Genomic DNA, 20579 nt, shown 5'->3' on the forward strand with positions numbered 1-20579 from the left:
AAAGCAAGCCCAAGATATCTGTGCCACACCTGTCTCTGAGTGTGCAAGTCCCACGATGTATGAGTGCATGTGTGCATGTGCTCAAAGCTGAAGAAGACAGTCTCACAAATTCTCACAGTCGAGGAGAGAGAACAGGGAAAGAGGAAGGGAACTGAAAATGAATACCTCGGAAGCAAATTTAGTGCTATTTTTAGACAACTCCTATTCTGTTAACCAGAAAAGGAAAATCTAAAAAAAATCCCACAGAAACTGCCTTGCATCAGCCTTGAAAGCACAGGTGGCAGAAGTAGGCCTAAGGGGCAGGCAGCGACAGGGATCCAGGGCTTCCTGTGGAGCTTCTCACCCTCATGCCTGGCCTGAGGAAGGGGAGGTCCAGCCCTCACCTTCCCACTAGGGTCAACTCCCTCCACTGTCCTCTGTTCTCAGAGGAGCTGCCAAGGTTAGATGGCAGGAAAAACCTTCCATTTCTGCTCATCCATCCATCCATCCGTCCATCCATCCATTCGTCCATCCATCCATCTGTCTGCTTGACCATTAGTTGTCTGTCCATCTGTCAATCTATCAATCTTTCCATCCATCTGTTCATTCACCTACCCAATAAAACTAATGAACTGCATCTCAGGTCCTGCCCTGGGCACTGGGATTATGAGGAGAGCAAGAAAGATGCTCAGATCCTCCTTCCTGCTGTTTAAGGTCTGCTCACTCTGCCACACAGAGCCCCCAGATAACCTCAACCCCATGGTCAGGATGTGCAGGCTGGGTCAAGGGATTTCTGCCAACTTTTGGTTCAGGTTACTCCTGGGAATCAGATCCACTCAATTTTGATCTTGGCGTGATGACTATGATTAACAGCAATTGCTTAGCAAGTGCCTTCCATGGGCTGTGTGGTGTTGCTCTCCCCACTTCACAGGCAAGGAAACTGGGACTCAGAGAGGCCACAATGGCCACGGCCATATGGGTAGGACTTGGCATAGTTTCAATATGTCTGCTCCATCCAAAGCCTCTGCCTTTCCGTTGTCCTTCACCAACTCGCACTATGGCTCTTCCTGCCTCAGTCTCCTCTTCGGTAATGTAAGGGTGCAATCTGGACAGAAGCTCAGTGTTGAAAGGCTATTTTAGCCCCATCCTCAAGGATCCTTGCTTCTTGGGTCACACACAGTTCCCAGGGCTTCCCTGCTGCTGCCTTGTCTCTAGCCAAAATGGGCATCCCAGTTGCAGGTCAAGTCGTGCTTGGCTGGAGGCCGAAGGAAGGAGAAATGCCCTATAATCAGGGAGGCATGAGCTGACCAGAATTCGCCTTCTGCCTGTGACATCCACTGCCCATCCTTGGGCTTCTGACTGCAGTGTCTGCCTTCCAAAATTTGTACCCTTTATGTGCTCCGTGTTTAGAAATACTTTCCTTAAAAAATATTTGTTGGGTTTCCAATGAAGCTAAAACACTAGCAGATGGAGGCAAGACAGCCTGTTTGAGGCAAAAAAGTGTTGAGGAAGCTTCACTTTGGGCTGCAAGAGAGGGAACATGCAGTGGGAAGGCTGGGGATGGTGGCCCTGCCTGGGATGGGCCAGTGGCTCTGGACATTGCACTCTGGTTTCAGCTAAATGCCTCAGCCACATCCCAGCAGCCTCTCTGACACTGCTGAACTCTTTCCCTACAGCTGTATTGAACTTCTTGAGGTCTTCTTTGCAGCATTGGCTGCCTCCAGCCTCCAGGTCCTAACTGGCCTAACTGGCCAACATGACACTGTCCTCTTCTGCCCTCATCCCCCTCATTCTCTCCCACTGTCTGCTCCATCCCTGTGGATTACAAGCCGAGGTTTGGAAGAAGAACAAAAAATGATGACAGCAACACCAACATCATTCCTGCTATGTGCTCAGCACTGCTTTATGCACTTAGCTTGTTTAATCCTTCACAACAATGCTTTGCACTGGTACTCCAGCCCCACCATTTATATAGCAGAAGACAGACTGAGTGTGCAGTGATTGGTGTAAGGTCTTATGGTTAAGGGGTGGCAGGGCCAGCCCTCTGTCACACACAGGCACTCTTAACAGCAACCTAGGCTCACACCCTTCTGTCCAGTGGACCGATTTCCTTGCTGTTTTTCCTTTCTGGTTTCTACAGTTCGCACAGGGTTCTTCTGCGGTCGGTGTTCTGACCACACACAACAGGTCACTGGCTTCACCTCTGACTGTGGAGGGCTGGGGCCCAGGGAGCTGTCTCTGGGAATGAAGTGCTGATGGATGGATGGAGGTGGGTGCTGGGGAGGGATTGGGTAGCTGAGGTCAGGGAACCTGATAACCACAGGCCCCTCTCTCCCCAGCAGGTTGACCAACCTAGGCTGGGAGCGAGAGCTGTCCATGTGGTCCTGGTGCTGAAAGTACCCCTGGGGAGGACAAAGCTGGCAGCGGGGAACTGGCTCCACTGGGAGCTGTCCTCGAGGGCACAGTGCTGATTAGGGAGGTGGCGGTGGGCGTTAGGGACAACATGTGAAGGAGCTGTCCACACGCTGAGGTGCTGACACAGAGTAGAATGTTATTAAGCGCCCCTAGGAACTCTCCAGGACAGCAACACCGACCAATGAAGAGTGGGGTTGGGAAAGCCAAGGCAAAGGTGCAAACCCCTCCCAACATCTGGGGTGCTGGGTGTGGGCACTGGGGAAGGCACTGGGCCTTTTCCATGAGTTCTGTGAGCAAGATGGGGAGCTGACCCCATATTTTAGTGCTGATGCTCAAAGCCTGTTTTTTAGGCTTTGAGGGGGCAGGCCTGAGCTAACAAAATGATACTGTGTGAAAGGTGACTCAGGGTCACTGAAGTGCATGCACTGAGGACCCATCTCAGTCCATCAGTGCCATCTGCCACTGATGCCAGAAATTCCACCATTAGTGATTCATTCTTTTGCACTGTGCGTGGTCCTTTCCCTATGGTTTCTGCCAGACCTGGGAGCATATTTAAGTGGTAGCATCTCAGTCTGACTGAGCTTAGTAAATTATTTCCTCCATGGGGTGAGGGAGGAAAAACTCACCCACAGAGGTCCCAGGGGATGTGTCTAAGTTGGGAGATTGCTTTTGAACAGTTGAGTGAGTCCTTTGGGTCCAGATCAGAAAAACAGGAAGCTAAGGCTTGGGGGAAAGTCTTTCTGTGTTCCAAGAATGCAGATGCTAGGAAATCTAGCTATATTGAGAAAGAGAGATTAAAACAGCAGAAAGTAGGACTCTTGGATTCAAAGGAGTGAGGAAATGAGAATGATGCAGGTACCAGCAGGGATTTGCGTATGTGCATGGGTGGAAGTGTCTTTTAGCTTCTATTTCTCACTACTGTGGCCAGACACTGTTCTACTTCTTCTAGGCTAAAGCAGAGGTACCCCTGGTTTGGTGACTGTGCACTCATCTTCCACACTTGAGCCCAGGTTATCTCCACCCAGAGTCTCCTTGGCAGAAAGTCAGAGATCTCTGTGAGGCTACTGACTTGGCCTCAGATCTGAAGGAGGAAAATCAAAAGGCCAGGAAGCCAGAGGAACAGTTGAGGGCACATGGGGATAAGCAGAGGTTTGCACTTGGGTCTGCATCCTCCCTCATGGTAAAGGTATTCTCTCCTTCCTCTCCTGATAAAATCTTCTCTGGGTGGAGCTCAAGGACCCCAGAACAGGGCTTCTCAAAGTGGTTCCCCGAGGGCTACCTATGTTGGCATCACTTGAGGGCTGGTTAAAACACAGGTCTGCAGCCCCCATCCTGCAGAGATGAATGAGTGGATGGTTGGGGCTGTGAATTTTAAATGAGCAGAACTCCTGTCCTTGTGCTTTGGGGCTCCTGTTCCACCTTCCCTAGGCTTCCTTCCTGTTGTAGCCCACACTTTCCTGGTTTTGGATTCTAAAGTCCTGCCTTGCTTTTGTGACTCAGTCTGTGGCTCAAAATAATCTCCAACTCCCTGGCCCTAACCATCCAAATGCCACCTCTTGGTAGGCCAGGCCCTTGGGTGGCTTCTGGTGAGGAACTCCACTGGCAAACTCTAGGGCCCTTTTCAGTCTTCACATCCCTGCCCACGGCTGATGGCATCTCCCTTCCTTCTTCCCACTCTCCTGTGCTTCTCTGACCATGTCTGCCCAGGACTCTATGGCTTCTCTGTTTTGGGGTAACTGTAGGTTTCCCCATGGTCCTGCCCTCTTAACGCCTTGCCTCTCCCTGGGCAACGCCACTCATCTGGCATCAACTTTCACCCTAACAAGGGTGGTTCCCAGACTGACCTTTCCAGCATGGCCTTTCTCCCAAACTCCAGAACCGACCTTTCTGTGGCTGCCAAATGTCCCCTCCAAAGGTCCTCCAGGCCCTCAGGCTCTCCTAAATCTCCTCATTCTTTTGTGACCCCTGTGTTACTTAGGGTATCCACAGCACTATCTGAGCCACCCTTGACTCTAATCCTTCCCTCATGTTCAGTCCTGTGACCAGACCCAGGAAGCATCAGCATAAAGGCTCAGCCTAACTCCTTTTCCTCACCTCCCCAGGCTCCCGACTCTGGTTTAGGCTCCTCATCCACAGCCCCTCAGCCCCCGGCTCTCTAGCCTTACACCCTCCTTCACTGACCCCAGAGTGAAGCTGACAGTGACTGCCATTTACAGAGTGGCTTCTGCATGTCAGAGGCTGTGTGGGGCTCTGCTCATACCTTATCCCTCAACAACCCCATGAGGTAGGTATTATTATGCATATTTTACAGATGAGGAGACTGAGGCTCAGAGAGGTAAAAATAACATTACACTCAAGCTCACACAGCTAATGGGGAGTGACAGATCTGGCAGTAGAACTGGGTTTGTCTGACTCTGAAGCCAACACATTATGCTGCCTTTTGGATTTGAGCATGCCTGTCTGTGGATTAAAAATTTTCACTGGCTACCAGTGCCTATTTAAGAGAACATATTCATGACTACAGCTTCTCACATCCCACCTGATTGGCTCTCTGGGGTCTGAGCTGGCCTCTCTGGGATCTGAGCTGGCCTCCCTGGGGTCTGAGTTGGCATCTCTGGGGTCTGGTCTAAGTGAATACCCAGTGTTGGGTCCTACTGAGGGACCTTATGGTCCTTGCCATTTTCTGAACAACTCATGCAAGTTCCTGCCTTCCAACTTTTGCATATATGTTCCCTGGATCCAGAATGGTCTACCACCCGCTTTTCCATTAATCCAAACCTCACTCTTCAAGATCTAGTCCTCATGCCAACTTCTCTCTGAAGTTATCTCCAATTGCCCCGCTCCAAATTCCAGCTCTCTTCCCTCTGCCAGCCTGTCACGTGTGGTTCACTCCTAACTCCATACCTTGACCCTCCATCCGCTGCCTTGGGGTGGGTTTTGCCAGCTTGCCTCCCCAACTAGGCCCTGAGCTCCCCAGGGACAGGGCTTCCCTAGTCCCCAGCACAGAACGGGCCTCCACCAACTCTGGTTCCATGACCGAGAAAGCAGTTGGACTATGGAATGACACTGGAAGCAAGGAATCTTAGGGTGACACCTGCCTTTCAAAGCAGACACTGGCCAACCAGATGGTAGGAATAACTTATGCCAAATGCATCCTTGCTGAAGGCCAGACACGTGCCCCACTTTACAGGCATCAAACCAGCAAATCCACCCCTGAACCCCAGGAAGGAGCTTCTATTGGTATCCCCTTTCACAGATGAGCAAATGGAGGCTTTGCAAGGTTAAAGAAGTTGCGCGGGGTCACATAATGGTTGGACTGGAGCCCAGGAAGGCTGCTTTCAGAGCCCCTGCTCTGGATCACAGTGTTACACAGTGGCCCCTCAGGCAGTGGAACACACTGGAGCATGTGGGTCAAGAGTGGGGAGATGTCCTAGTCCTCTGGGCTACCCTGGCCAGGCCCATGTCTCTGCCACATCCAGTGCTGGGTCCCACTGAGGATCCTTATGGTTCAGCTTTGTTCTTTTCTCCTTTGCCTATTCTCCATTTGTCCCTGAAACCTGGAGGTCAGGGCCAGGACACTCTGAATCTGCCAGGAAGCAGCCCTTGGGCCCAGTCCCAGGGACCAGGTGGGGTGTGTGGGGGCACATGCCACTGCCTACCTCAAACTCATCCTCTGCATCGGCTGTCCTGGCCCCACAGTTGCCCCACTGGCAGCCCTAAGCCCCAGACCCCAGACCCTGGAATCTCATGTCCTGTGCGCATGCTGATTAGTGACCATCCTGGCTGAAGTGTGACCATGGGGGGCTCGACTAGCTCTGCATCTCTTCCCCTGACTTGGCATGGCTGTCCCTGGCCACTGCGGAGACGAGCAGAATCCACCCGGCACCTTGAACAGATGGTGCCACTTCTAAAAATAACACCGCACCACACTCCCCAGCGCAGCCGAGTCCTCGCGACAGAAGGGGGTGCGGGTGGGGGTGGGGGCTGCTAGCTGTGCTCACCAGCCATCTGCGCGGGGACAGATGCGAATGCAGCCTCCCGGGGGACGCGGGCCCAGGGGACCCTAGCCTTGCTGAAGCTGCACAGAGCCAAGGACTTGATGCTGAGGCTCCAAGCCCCCCAAATAAAAGCAAGCCCAGACACTGCGGGGTACAGCTTGGCTCCCTCCATTCCCACAGTCTATGGCCCCACAGCAGCCTTATCTCCATATCATGGCATGACCAAGATTCCTATCTGGAATGCCCTCTCCTCTCTTCTCTGCCTGTTACCACCTTCTCCATCTCAGGGTCCCTAGATCTGCAACCCTCAGGGCCATCTCCTCCTGGGAATTTCCTCCATCCCCAGAAGCCTCTACCTTCTATGGAAACCACTTAAGTCAGCTCTCTGGCCTTAGTTGTCACTTCTCTGAAATGGAGACAATCACAGCCCCTCCCTCCTAGGGTTTTTGGGAGGAAAATGTGAGTTAATGCAGGGCACAGGGCTCAGCCTAGAGCCTGGCCAGCGAGAGAAACTAGAAAATGGGATGACAGTGATTTCTAGATGGGGAAATGGAGGCCCTGAGTTGGAAGGCTCTGGCACAAGGCCACGGAGCAGGTGCTGGCAGAGCTGGGCTCAGGCCCAAGGCCAGTCAGAGGCCTCACCTCCCTAAGCCTGCCACCCACCTCTAATCCAGGGATGGATGCTCCAGGAATATGTCCCACCTTCATCCTTGGGCCACATTTTCCCTGAGTGCCAGGCCCTTCTTCAATCTTGGGCTGGCCTGGGGAGGCCTAAGTGATCCCTTGAAGATACTCTGTCCTCACGACTTGCCAAGAACCAGCCCCAAGCCTCCTCTCCCCTGAGCCCTGGTGAGACTCCTTCAGCTTCTAAAGCAGGTTCAAGTCCTGCCCAGATCCCTCAGCCAGAATGTTTAAGAGCTCAAGTGCCAAAGTGCTTTCAAGGCTCTAGGAGACCCCAAACCTCAGACTCTGCAAGAATTCATGTCCAGCAGCCTCTCCTTGCCCCTAGCAATGGCCCCACCAAACTCTGCTCCCTTCTGCTTTCTCAGCCTCGCAGTTGCCTCCTTTTTCTGAAGTCCTGGGTCTGATGACATGCAACTTGGCAGAGAAGGGGTGGGAGGTGCTGTTTGCTTCCCTCTTTCCCAGTGGGGCACAGCCCCAGCTCCTCCAGCAACTTCCTTCTGCATTTCAAAATTCCCCTGAATCCCAGGCCTTGTGTCATGCTGCCTCTAGGATCTGTCCTCTGTGAGACATGATCTAGGAGAGTTTAGGTTTGGGGTTTAAGATGTGGGGTTGGAACCTAGGTTCAAATCTCCAAGTCAAAGGATGTTTCTCCAGCCTACCATACTTACTCCCTGCCCCTGTAGATATTTTAGTCCTGAGACTTCCTGCTTTGTAACATTCAAATCAGGTCTTCGCTAATTCTGACTCTTTGTTACAAGGGACTGACAAGGCCGGAGCTGCCACCTCTGTTCCTCTCTCCAGGTTTGGGCCTGCTACGAAATGGGTGCTAGGTTGGGGGACGTGTGCAGGTATGTGCATCTCTAGTGGCTGACCCAGATCCTGATGGCACCAGGCCTACATTGAGTTGGTCCCTAACCACCAGGTCCTTTACTGTGATGGTACCCTCAGAAGAAGAGGTCACTTCTAGAACAGAGGCCACCAAAAGGGAACAGTGTTTACAAAGCTCAGAAGAGGCCCTGACGCCCCAAACCTGCTTGAATCCAGAGACCAGGAGGGACCTTAAAGGTCAACATCCCTGTGACGCCTAAGACCTTTACAGCATCTCTGTTAAGTCCTGCTTGTGTTTGCATGCCCCCCTTGATAGGGAGTTCACTCTCTCTGTCCATGACAGTCTGTGTCAATGCTGGTGGTCACGAAGCTTTTTAGGTTGAACTGAGATTTTCTTCCTGCTAACATTTTTTGTTGTTTTACATTTACTGGGTGTTTTATGACCTACTATCAGGGCAGCACAGAATAGCCCTGCTCCCTCTTGTTCACTGAAGTTCATGCGTGCGCATGCATAGATGCGTGTCTGTGCAGGCCAGGGTGTGTGTGGTTGTGTATAAGCTAGCCTGCACACGCCTGAGTGGGGTGGGTGCTGAGGTGCATAGAAAGTGTGTGCATTTCAGAAATAAGACTCTGTCTAGACTATGTGTGTGTGGTGGGGTGTGAAGAAGCAATTAGGGCGAAGAGTTTTACTACCTGGAGTGGGGGTCTTAGTGTCTCAGTTTGGAAGGTGGATGGGTAGCAAAGAAGGGGGCACCCGTGAAGACTCCAGAAGAGAATAAAAGGCTAACCTATAGCAGAAACCTCATCACTGCCTCTGAAGCTGTCTGCAGGGTGGCCCCTGAACTCCCAAACCATGCCAACAGATGACTTTAGCTTTCAGGAAAATCTGCCATTCAGGTTTACCCTGAACCCAATGACAGCAACAACAAAATGGAATTATATGAGTGTTCATAAGATGCTTTTCAGTCTTAAGCTCAAAAGGATCCATTGACCATTTCCATTTCACATTTAAGAAAACTAAGGCTAGAGAGATCAGGGGCCTGCACTGGGTCCCAGAGATATCTCCACGGGGTGACTGTGTAGCTCACAGTCATGCGCAGAACATGCAGCCCCACGACTGGTCACCTCCCACCGTGGGGGGATGGGCATTGGGCAAGCCTAGTAATGAGGTCTGCCATTAGCTGTTCCTACTCCACCTTCTTCCCTCTTTGGCCTCACTTTCCCCACCTGAAAACTAAAGAGGTTGGGCTAGATGGCTTCTAAGAGACTTTTACATGCTGACTTGTGATAAGTCTTTGACACTGAATTGGAGCCCAGGGGAGGGGGCCTCTCTGGTCATGACACCCTCAACCTCTACTTTGATGGGCATGTCTGTGTCCTTGAATCAGACAGAGTAATATTCTGGCCACTGAAACATCTATGTGGGGACATTTTCTTGTTTCAATAATAAAAAACCAACTCAGAACTGCCTTGTGGACCACTGGTTATGCCGTAGCACAGGCTATTCCCTGCCTTCTGCTTCTCTGCTTGGTGGACTCCTATTGACTCTTCAGAGCCCTGCTCCAGGGGCCCCTTCCTGAGTAAATCCTACGCTAACCCCACTCTCCAGGCAGTCAGCTGATCCCTCCATGGGGCGTGATCATTCATGCCCTTTAGGGTTCAACCATCCTTGAGTTCCCAGCACATCTGGCAGACAGTTGACACATGACAAAAGCTAGCTGAGTGAGTACGTGGAAAAGTGGCCATGGAAACCTGTGGCTGGACCCCAGAAACTGGGAAAGAACAAGATTTCCTGGGTCAGGACTCATCCACTCCTTCCACACTTATGTTTGAATACAAAGGCAGAGAACATGCAATGGGCACCTGCTGTGTACCCAGCCCCAGCCTCCAGGTAGGATAGAAGCTGTTACTGAACCGGAGGAAACGAGGTGACATTTTTGGCAGGGAGATGGCCAACGTTGTAATGGCGTTGGAGTAGCAGCGGCAGTCACAGAGATGAGCATCAAAATTTTATAACCACCTCCTGCTTCTCCTCATCTCCACCTTTTCCCCGGGCAGCATCTCAATAATGCTGCTCTCCCCTGATCCCAGGAAGGTACCCTTATTAAGCTGAGGTTCAGGGAGGTGGGATGACTGGTCAAGGTCACACAGCCAGGGAATGGCCTGACCAGGATTTGCATTAGAACCTGCGTCCCAAGGCTGTGCACATGACCTCGGCACTTAATAGACTCCCGGATCTGGAAGGAGCACTGATGGGGCTGCCCTTTGGTGGAGATGCCAGGGAAGTGGGAGGCGGGGCTCTGGGGGAGACAGAAACACAGGGCCACCCTACTTCCCTCCTCTCCACCAGTGTCCATGTGGGCTGTGGGACAGACAGGAGGACGCTTTCAGGGTACCTCCAGCTCAGCATCCACTAAGGGAACCCCTGGTGGGAGGCTTCTCTCTTAAGGGGCTGACAGGTGCAAGGCCAGGGCCCTTAGTGGGGCACAGTGCAGGGGCCATGGCTGGCCCAGCGGGCTGCGTGTGAGGGGTGGGAAGCAGATGGCAGCCCCTTCCTGTTTGGAAGAAGTCAAGGATGAAATTCTGGCACCATCAGCCTGGCCGCATCACCTGCTGTTAGAAACGGCCCCGGGCCAGAGGGTTGGCGGCCACCCAATGTTGATTTGCTGACGCATGGCAGGCCCCAGGGAGGAGCGGCCACCAGCCCAGCCCTCTCCTACAGCACTGTTATCTTGTTATAAATAATTACTGTTATTTGAGGGAATTCATCACAGTACAGCCTCCTTTGTCTCACCTGTAACCCTGGAAAGTGGGAGCAAGGTTCCCATTTGACAGATGAGGGGACTGGGGCTCCAAGGGGACAAGTGACCTGCTTGACACAGGTCACTCAGACAGTGCTGGGACCAGGGTGAGACCAGTGAGGCGCTGAAGGAGTAAAATGAAAGGCAGGTCTCGTCTTGGGTTCCTATCAGTGCCAAGTCCTGCTCCCTCTGCCATCTGTCTGCCTTGCCATTTAAGTCAGCCTGATGTACTCATGGGCCCACTTGCTCCACCCCACCCCAAACAAAGGGCAGAGACTGAAAACTGATGGAGAGATTTCAAACACATTTGGTTTTGAAATGTGTTTCAAAACAGATTTGGTAGTTTTGTGGATGATGCAGCTGTTAAGAGAGCCTAAGGAATACCTGGAGCTATAAAAGATGTTCAAAGCTAATATCTCCATGTGCACTGAGTAGTGATGAATTTCAGGGGAAATTGTTCATTTCTTATTTCCACTCCTCTCGCAAACTTTTGCTGTGGCTCAGCTTTGATGTGTAATGCATGTGGATGGAGAGGAACCAGACACAGCCCTTGTCCTCAGAAAGCCTGGTACTGCTCCCTCCTAACTTGGCATGGGGCCCGCACATGATAACAACTGAATAAAATTAATGATAATAAGTTAACATTTATGGAGCATTCTCTATGTGCCAAGCCCTGCAAGAGGCACTTTCTACACGTCATCTCATCCGATCCACATCATAACTCTATGAGGCAGGTATTCTTATTATCCCCATTTTGTAGAAAAGAAAACTAAGGCAAGTAACTTGCCCAAGGTCACTCAGAACACAGCAGAGCTGGGATGGATACTCAATACAGCATTTGTTAGGTGAAGGAATGAAAATGCAAGAAGTCATGCAGGGAGGCTAGGTAAATATAAGGGTGATATGATTTGTTAAGCGTGGCTCAAGGCCTATGCAAAGAGCCCTGGAAGCTCCAGAAGCCAGTGTCAGGCCCCCCGAGGGGGTCAGGGAATTCTCCATGCTTTTGGGCACGCTTAGGCTGCAGACTTCCAGGAAGAGGGTGATGGTTGCAGCAGCTGTATCAGATACCAGTGCAAGGAGGCTCCAGTTTCTCTCTCTCTCTGAGCCTGACCACGTGCTCCATCTACAAAAATATCCCAGGCCAGCAACCCCTTTCACCCTGAGAAGGTGGGTTCCAAGACAGGATAGACTTGAGCAGGTATGAGAGGAGGGGCAGTTCTTCCTGGGCTAGCCAGGCAAGGATCTGCCCTGAGCCCTCTTCCTCCCTCAAGCCTTTGGGGGGAGGGTTGCCGATGGACACCCTGACACCCAAGCCTCCCAGCTCGCACCTTGGTTGCCTGGCAACCACGCAGGATGTCACTCACACCAAGCTCAGGTTTCAGGAGCCCAGGCCCAGGTGAGGGTGTCAGCATATAATAATAGAACAGCCCAGCCCCCGCAGGGGTTGCTTAAGATAGGCAGATCTCAGTGCTGGGCAGGGCTGAGTGGTCCTGTGGTCATTTTGCAGATGGGAAAACAGACCTGGGAGGGAAAAGAAATCACTTGAAGTGACCCAGGGAGTTATCAAGGAAGGCAGGGCTGTCTCTGACGAGGAGGTTGAAATAGAAATAGCAGTTCAGAAAGTGACAACAATGACAAGTATAGCTGCCACTTTCAGGGCCTGGGCCTATGCACCTTCTGCCACTGTTGCCCATCTCACCCTCAAACAAGACAGGTGTAGGTGTTGTTTTCATGCCCATTATATAGATGGGGAAACTGAGGCTCAGAGAGATTGAGCAATCTACTTAAGATCACCTAGCTGGTGCATGGCAGAGGTCAGATCTGAACCCAGGCCAGTGTGACTCCAAAGTCTGTGAGCTTCACCCTGAGCTACACTGTCCCCAAGGACTAATGAGTTAAGTACAGGACTGAGGGACCTGCCTCCCAGGTTGATTTTGATCTCCTCAGTAACACTGGGGCAGGGGGTGAGGAGTATGCTGGGCTCAGAGGGTTAAATGGTGGTCCCAGGATGAGCTAAGCAGTAGGTGGGGATGAAGGATTTCCTATGTCTCTCTGGCTTCAACGTCTGGGCGTGACCCATTGTGCCAAGTTCACTGGCAGAGTCCTGGGGTTGTGCCCCTCTGCCAGGCCTCGGGGCATCTCTGCCTCAGCTTCCTCCAGCCTGGTGAGACTTCCAGGGGACAGGACCCCACTTCCCAGCCCCCAAGAGAGTCAGCAAGCCCCAGCACAGAGCAGTGACCTTTGATTCCAGGCCACTGGACCTATCCCTCAGTCCCCCCACCCCCATGTCTCGTAACCTGAGACAGGGACATGCAGGTTGCCATGGCGACAGCACATCGGATACTGACCTGGGACCCACTGGCAGCATGGGGGACAACAGGCCTTGCCTCAGAACGATGGCTGGAGGGGTGGAGAATGGGGGGCCTGGGGGGCCCTGCGGCAGCCCTGGTTGTTCTCTGGGCCAGGCCAGGCACAAGCTGCTATTTATAATTCTGCTGAATGGGCCCAATAACCCGATCCGCAGTCTGACCTGCCCAGTCCAACTTGCCCAGGAAGCCCAGCAGCCACACACAACCCGCTCAGAAGCCTCCTCCCTGCCCCCAGCACAGTGTCTCCGGCACCCAGCTGTGAGGGTGGAGGTGAAGGCCAGGGTGCAGGAGCCCCTCTCCCCACCATTAGCTTCAGCACACACCCCTCTGGTCCAATACCACCCTCTTCCCTGTGTTCCAGGCCACAGAAGGCTACAGCTTGGACTTTGGTTTTAAAAGGGGTTCAGGAAACCTGTGTGTGTGTGTGTGTGTGTGTGTGCGAGCGTGTGTGTGTGCGTGTGCATGTGTATGTGTGTGTGTGTTCTAGGAAGCCTCTTACTGGAGGGAGTTGAGCAGAGGGAGGGTAGGGTAGGAGGAGAAAGAGAAAGGAGAGAAAGACACAGTAAGGCAGAGAAGAACTTGAGTGGGAGGAGGGGGGGGAGGAAAGGAGGCAGAAGAGGGAGAGGGGAGAGAAACAGAGGCTAACTTCAAGAGAAATCGATATTACCATAAAAAATGATAGGCAAGGAAGGTGATGAGTATGTTAATTAGTGTGATTTGATCACGCCACATTGTGTGTGTATATCAAAATATGTTGTCCCCCATAAATGTAAACAATTATGATTCATTAATTTAAAAAAAGTAATAATAATTTTCTCTTAAAAAAAGAGATACATCAAGACCTAAGAAGGGAGGGAGAGGGAGGCACGCAGAGACAGAGGAAGACACAGAGGAACTGAAGCCAAGACACAGAGACCAAAGCAGGGAGATGGGAGCCAGGAGGCCCAGAGGCAGGAGTGAGGGCAGTGGCTGAGCTCTGAGCCTGCCCTCTTGCCACCTGCTGGTCTTTGGTCAAGGCACTGGTTCAGAAGCCCAAATGCAAACATGAGTCAGGTCTCAGGAGAGCCCAGTGACCCATGTGCCAGGGGAGAGAGGGCCTGGGTCTGTGGTGCCTGCACTGTCTGCCCAGACCTCTTGCAGTGGGGGACGCTGCAGGGTAGGGCAAGGACTGTTCCAAGGTTGCAGGATCCTGGCCTGAAATGGCATAGCTCCCGAGGCTTGCGGGGCTGTCCGCCCTCGGATTCGGGTTATTTTGGGAGCTGAGCAGCCAAAACACACCCCTCTTCTCTTGTTTGAGGGCCAGTGGCTGCTGACTCAAAATATTCTCTCAAGGAAACTTTCTCCCCTAAATCCAGTGTCACTTCTGGGAGGCCTCCCCTTATTCTCCCAGAATTAATTCTCTGCCTGGTTTCTACCTTCTGTACAGTGGATCCTGGGGAACTACAGACAGATAAACATCTCCCACCAGACTGAGCAGGGGTTGATTCAGGTTCCCCGGGTTTCCCCAGCACCAAGTGCAACATCAGACACACACAAGTTGCTTAAGTGACAATCCTACAGTAGCAGTGTCAGTTAACGTTTATTACACAAGAACTTGATGTGCACTGCCTCATTTATTATCTCAGTAGCCCCAGTTGTAGGATCTTCAGCAGGTCCCATTTTACAAAGGAGGAAACTGGGGACCCATGTTGGTAAGTTGTTGAACTAAGATCTGACCTAAGTGTGTCTGATTTCAGAGCCCATTTACATGATCACCAGGCATACAGCCTCCCCTGTGCTAATGATCATCTCCATGTCTGTCTCTGCTCAGGAACCTTCTATGGCTCCCCAGTGCCCCTAAGATTAAGTCCAAACATGTGGCCTAATGCTGGTTCCTTTCCTCTATTTGCCTTGTCCTTTCAAGTCTCACTCTCTCTTGCCCTATCTCCTACTTCTAGGTCCCCTTCTCTTATTCTCTGATTTGTTCACTCCACAGTCATTTAATGAGTACCTACTGTGTGTCAAGCATACTGTACTTGCCTCTGCACTTGATTCTGTTAGGGAAGACAGACTATGAAAAGTGCTATGAAGAGCAGGCCAGGCGTGGTGGCTCACGCCGGTAATCCCAGCACTTTGGGAGGTGGAGGCAGGTGGATCACTCGAGGCCAGGAGTTTGAGACCAGCCCGGCCAACACGGTGAAATCCTGTCTTTATTTAAAATACAAAAATTAGCTGTGTGCAGTGGTGTACACCTGTAATCCCAGCTACTCAGGAGGCCGAGGCATGAGAATCACTTGAACCCAGGAGGCAAGTCTGCAGTGAGCCAAGATCGCACCACTGCACTCCAGCCTGGGTGACAGAATGAGGCTCTGTCACACAAAAAAAGTGCTATGAAGAGAATAAGGCATTGTGACTGAGACTGTCCAGGCATTTATTTTGCTAGGGGTTGTGCAAAGAGCTGGGGCAGTATGTTCCAGGCAGAGGGAATAGCATAGGCAAAGACTCTGGAGGTGGGAAGGGGCAAGACATGCTTTTAGTAACCCAAAGAAGGCCAGCATGGCTGGGGTTTGTGATGAGAGAGAATGAGGTAAAGCGAGTTCAGAGAAGCACAAGGGCCAGATCATGCCAGGCTTTGAAGACCCCGGGAACTTGGATTTTATTCCAGGTGGTGAGGGACGCCTCTAAAGAATTTTAGGTGATAGATTAACATACCTTTTCCTTTTTCACAGATCTGTCATGCATTGGAGAATGGACTGGCAGAGTGAGATTGAGAGCAGGGAGGAAGTGAGGCAGCTACTGTGTCATCCAGGCAGGTAGGGACAGGTCCCGCCTGCAGGGGCAGCAGTGGTGTTGGAGAGGTGTGGGTGGGTAGGAGTTAGGAAGTGGAACCAGTAGGCTGATAACCTGAGCTGCGCCTTTAGGAAGAGAGCGAGTGGATGGTGGCGCCATTTACTGCGGTGGGTCGGGGAAGGGAGCAGGCTTTTGGGGGTGGGTGGAGAAGGTTGGGTGGGCATGATAAAGAATCCTGTTTTGGACTTGTTAACTTTGAGATGCTTGTGAGACGTCCAAGTAGAGATGCCAAGTGGGCAGTTGGATGCATGAGTTGGGAGCTCAGAAGAGAGGCCTTGACTACAGATACAAATATGGAAATCAGCAGCTTAAAGATGGTATTTAAAGCCATGGGACGGGATGAGATCATCGAGGGACAGAGCTCAGCCAGAGAAGGGAAGAGGCTCAGAGCCCAGCCCCCGCCATTAGAGGTCAGGTAGAGGAGGAGACTGGAGCCATGTGGCCATCCTGGCAGACCTGACTAGGTGCCTTCCTTGGCTCCCACTGCCCTCAGAACAAGGTTCAAAATCCTTAGCCTGACACACATGCCCTGCCTGCTTCTTCAGGCTCACATCTTTCCACCCATTCCTTGTAACCTTCCCTCCTGTGGTAATAAGCACCTTGTAAGGTTCCATACTTCCAGGCTTTTGCCCAGGCAGTCCCCCTGCCAGAAATGCCTTCCCATGGGCAAAGGCAAATGCTCTTCTGAAGTGCTGGCCAGTGAAGCTTTCTCTAACATCCTGGGCAGACTCGGCAACACCTGCCTCTGTGTTTCCATGGCCTTCTGGACACACTATGCCATCACTGTCTTTCTGGGAGTCCCTTGTGGGGAGTGGGCTGACCTGTCTCTGTGTCCCCTGCCCAGCATGTCCATAGCTCATGGTGAGCCCTCATGCATTCAGTGTCCCCATGTCACCACCCCATGTCTGAAACGTATCATCACAGCTTGGGTGGGCTGAGAATGTCCGAATTAACCACTTCCAGTTTGAGCCTGGGCTTCTGCACTGAACAGACTCAGAGGAAGGACGGTTAAGAGAGGGAGGAGGTGAGCGGGCGTCAGCACGAGGGGTGGCCACACTGAACATTTGCTGAGCCTCCCACCTGCCACTGCAGCAGAAGGAGGAAAGAATGAAAAGACAAAAGCAAGAAAAAGAGCAATCAAGTTCATCTTTCTTCACTACTGCTCTGCACTCATGACAAGAGACTTTATTGTGTAGGAAATCAAGTAGCACATGCGGGAGGTGGGGAACTTGGCCTGCAGGGGTCATGTCAGAGCTCCCCCACCCTCTGGGCTACTATTGCTCTGTCTTGTTTAATGTAACCACCTGCGGGCTCCTGCAGAAAACCTCTTTGGCTGGGGAACAGGTAAGGGGAGAGGGACAACTGGATGATTTATTGAGCACCTACTATGTGTTGGGCACCACACATTTGGTCATGGGCACGGATTGGGGTTAGGCAGACCTGTGCTCTGATTCCAGCTCTACTACTTGCCACATGGCTTTAGACAGGTCACTACCTTGCTCTGGGACTCAGTTTCTTCATCTTTGAGATGAGGGATCATTACACATGCCTGCCTAGGCTTTTATAAGCCTAATCCTGTTAGAGGAGTACTGCGGTTCCCATTTTATAGACAGGGAAATTGAGACTCAGAAAGAAAGACTCAAAGGGCAGAGCCAGGGTGGACAGAGCTGATGTCTAAGTGCCTTTCTGCTGCCAAAGTCAAAGACCCCTTCCCCACCTGCAGCGCCTCATGCTGTCTCCTACTTGGTCCTACAGTCGATTGATTCTGAGCCTTGAGTTGGACGCTAGGGACTTGAAGGTGATTCAGACAAAAGCTCTGTCCTCCAGGGGCTGCTGATTTGGTCAGGGGGTCAGGGTCTTTGACCACTACTTTATAACCCCCTCCTCCCACTCAGAGCAGTCAGGGGTAGGGAGATGGGGATTCCAGATTGCACAGGAGAAGAAGGTGAGTTTGAGAATTCCTGGCTCATAGGTCCATTTACTCCTTTAGGGACCAGGCAGGAAGCATGAGTTACTCCGCTAAACAAGTTTCTCCGTCTGCAAAATTCGCTCCCAAAAGATAATCACTCCCAAAAGATATCAGCCAGTGAAGGTGGGAAGCATTTGCAGGGCCTTGGCATTATGACAGGTTGCCCCAGATCAGGCCATCTTTAGCTGAAGCCGTGGAGAGCTTCAGAGGGGGTCATGAACCTACCAACATTCTTTGTAAAAGGTTGTGTTTTTCTGGGGAGGAAGCCTTTAACTCTCACTAGCTTCACAAAGGAATCCCTGAAGCCCTCGCCCCACAAGGACTCAAAATCAAGGCCTAATAGGACCAAGTCAACTCCCTGCTTTTCAATAAAGGCTGTGTAGAAATAGCACCAAGATGGCAGACCCAGAAAGCACAGGAACAATGGGTGCGTGGGGATGGTTAGAGAGAGCAAGGGTCAAGGTTGGGGCCCCATACTTGGAGACCGCCAGTAAGGTAAGGCACTAGAGAATCACCCCTCACTGTGAGTCTCTGCAGCTTTTCTGTGGCTTCATGGCACAGGATCCTGTAGTTATCAACTCCCCTCCATGCCAGCTTGGCGGGAGGGAAAAAGGATGTGGATGGTGTTCTTTCCCAAGCAAACGCAAAGCTAATTATTTGAGACACCAAGTTCCTTTAACCATAATTGATCAGCCTCTAGTTTAGAAAAAATTAAATTTCTTCTGCTTCCTCCACTAGCCCTGGGGAAGGGGGTGAAGGTGACAGAACTAGGCAGAGAGCTGCTTATGCAGATGAACCCTAAGCCTGGCCAGAGAGGAAGCAGATGGAGGGTCTATGCCACACCCTGGGGGTGCTGGGTCTCAGCAGAGCCAGCACCTGGGGAAGCACTCAGGGGCTCATCTGCTTGGGCATCTGCAACTAGAGTATTCTAGAAGCCACTCAAAGTCACTTAGTCTAGTCTGGTAGGTCATAAGAAGGGTGACCTGAGATAGGCTCCAAATGCAGATTTTGGCCTGAAATGTTAGCTGAAATAAGGAGCCTAATGTGTGGCTTCCTCCAGGCCAGGCCTTACCATGCAGCAGACACCAGTGTCCTGGCCTCTCCCACTAGTTGTCCCCACACTTCAGCCTCAACAGTCTCAAGACCAGTATTTCAGCTTTCCCTCTTATGACTGGTGTTTTTTTGTGTGTGTGTTTTGTCTGAAAAATAATTCCCTACTTCTAGGTGGGGAAGATGCTCTTCTGCATTCGCTTCTGGAAGTTTCGTCGCTGTATCTTTACATGTAGGTCTATGAGCATTCTCAATTTAATTTTTTCATCTACATTTCTCTTTTTATGTGGTTAAGTCTACATAACATGGAATTTACCATTCTAACCTTTTTAAGTGCACAGTTCAGTGGCATTAAGTACATCCTCACTGTTGCACAACCATCTCCACAATCCATCTCAGAACGTTTTCCTCTTCCCAAACTGAAGTTCTGTCCCCTTCGAACACCAGCTCCCCCTTTCTTTCCCCATCCACTGGCACATGCACTATTCCATTTTCTGTTTCTATGAGTCTGACTATGTAGGGACCTCATGTAAGTGGAATCAGAATAGTATTTTTCCCTTTAGGGCTGGCTTATTTCACTTAGCATCATGTCTCAAGATTCACCCATGTTGTAGCATGGCTCAGAGTTTCCTTCCTTTTAATGGCTGAGTAATATTGCATTGTATGAACAGACTAAACTTGATTTATCAATTGATTCATTCATGGACACTTGGATTGTTCCCACATTTTAGTTATTCTAAAGAATGCTGTTATGAGCATGGGTGGACTAATATCTGAGTCCTTGCTTTCAATTCCTTTGGGTATATACCCAGTAGTGGAATTGCTGGATCATGGAATAATTCTATGTTTAATTTTTTTTTGAGGGACCACTATATGCTTTTCCACAGCAGTTGCACCACTTTACAGTCCTACTAGAATGCAAGAGTATTCTAATTTCCCTGCATTCTGGCCAATATCTATTTTCTGTTTTTTGGTGATAGCCATCCTAATTGGTATGAACTGGCATTTTCCTGTGGTTTAATTTACATTTCTTTAATAACCAGTGGTGTTGAGCATTTTTCATGTGCGTATTGGTCATTTGTGTATCTTCTTTGCAGAAATGTCTAGTCAAGTCCTTTGCCGATCTTTGAACTGGGTTGTGTTTTTGTTGTTGAGTTGGAGGAGTTCTCTAAATATTCTGGATATGAATCTTCATCTTCATCAGATATGTAATTTGAAGATATTTCCTCTCATTCCGTGGGTTGTCTTTTTTTTTTTTTTTTTTTTTGAGACGGAGTCTCGCTCTGTCGCCCAGGCTGGACTGCAGTGGCCGGATCTCAGCTCACTGCAAGCTCCGCCTCCTGGGTTTACACCATTCTCCTGCCTCAGCCTCCCGAGTAGCTGGGACTACAGGCGCCCGCCACCTCGCCCGGCTAGTTTTTTTTTGTATTTTTAGTAGAGACGGGGTTTCACCGTGTTAGCCGTGGGTTGTCTTTTTACTCTGTTGGTAGTATCTTTTGATGCATAAAAGTTTTCAATTTTGATGAAATCCAATTTATCTACTTTTTCTTTTGTTGTCTATGCTTTTGGTGTCATACCAATAAATCACTGCCACATTCAGTGTCATGAAGATTTCCCCTATGTTTTCTTCTGTCTCCATTAAATTTTGTGTGTGGTG

General features: G+C 50.9%; 1 protein-coding gene across 12 annotated transcripts in view; it reads right to left on the reverse strand.

Annotated features, from left to right (window-relative positions):
• Positions 1-20579, reverse strand: part of ATP2B2 (ATPase plasma membrane Ca2+ transporting 2) — a 384948-nt gene that overhangs the window by 140993 nt on the left and 223376 nt on the right. Inside the window, exon 1 of one of the 12 annotated variants that reach the window (XM_033210662.1) lies at positions 13054-13174. The exons of the other annotated variants lie outside the window; for them this stretch is intronic. The gene's annotated coding sequence lies outside the window, so the exon portion shown is untranslated. Of the gene's footprint in view, positions 1-13053; positions 13175-20579 lie in introns of those variants that run through there. 12 annotated transcript variants of the gene reach the window in all.

The sequence above is a fragment of the Trachypithecus francoisi genome, unplaced genomic scaffold, assembly GCF_009764315.1.
Source record: "Trachypithecus francoisi isolate TF-2019V2 unplaced genomic scaffold, Tfra_2.0 Lachesis_group0, whole genome shotgun sequence".
NCBI classification, from domain to species: Eukaryota; Metazoa; Chordata; class Mammalia; order Primates; family Cercopithecidae; genus Trachypithecus; species Trachypithecus francoisi.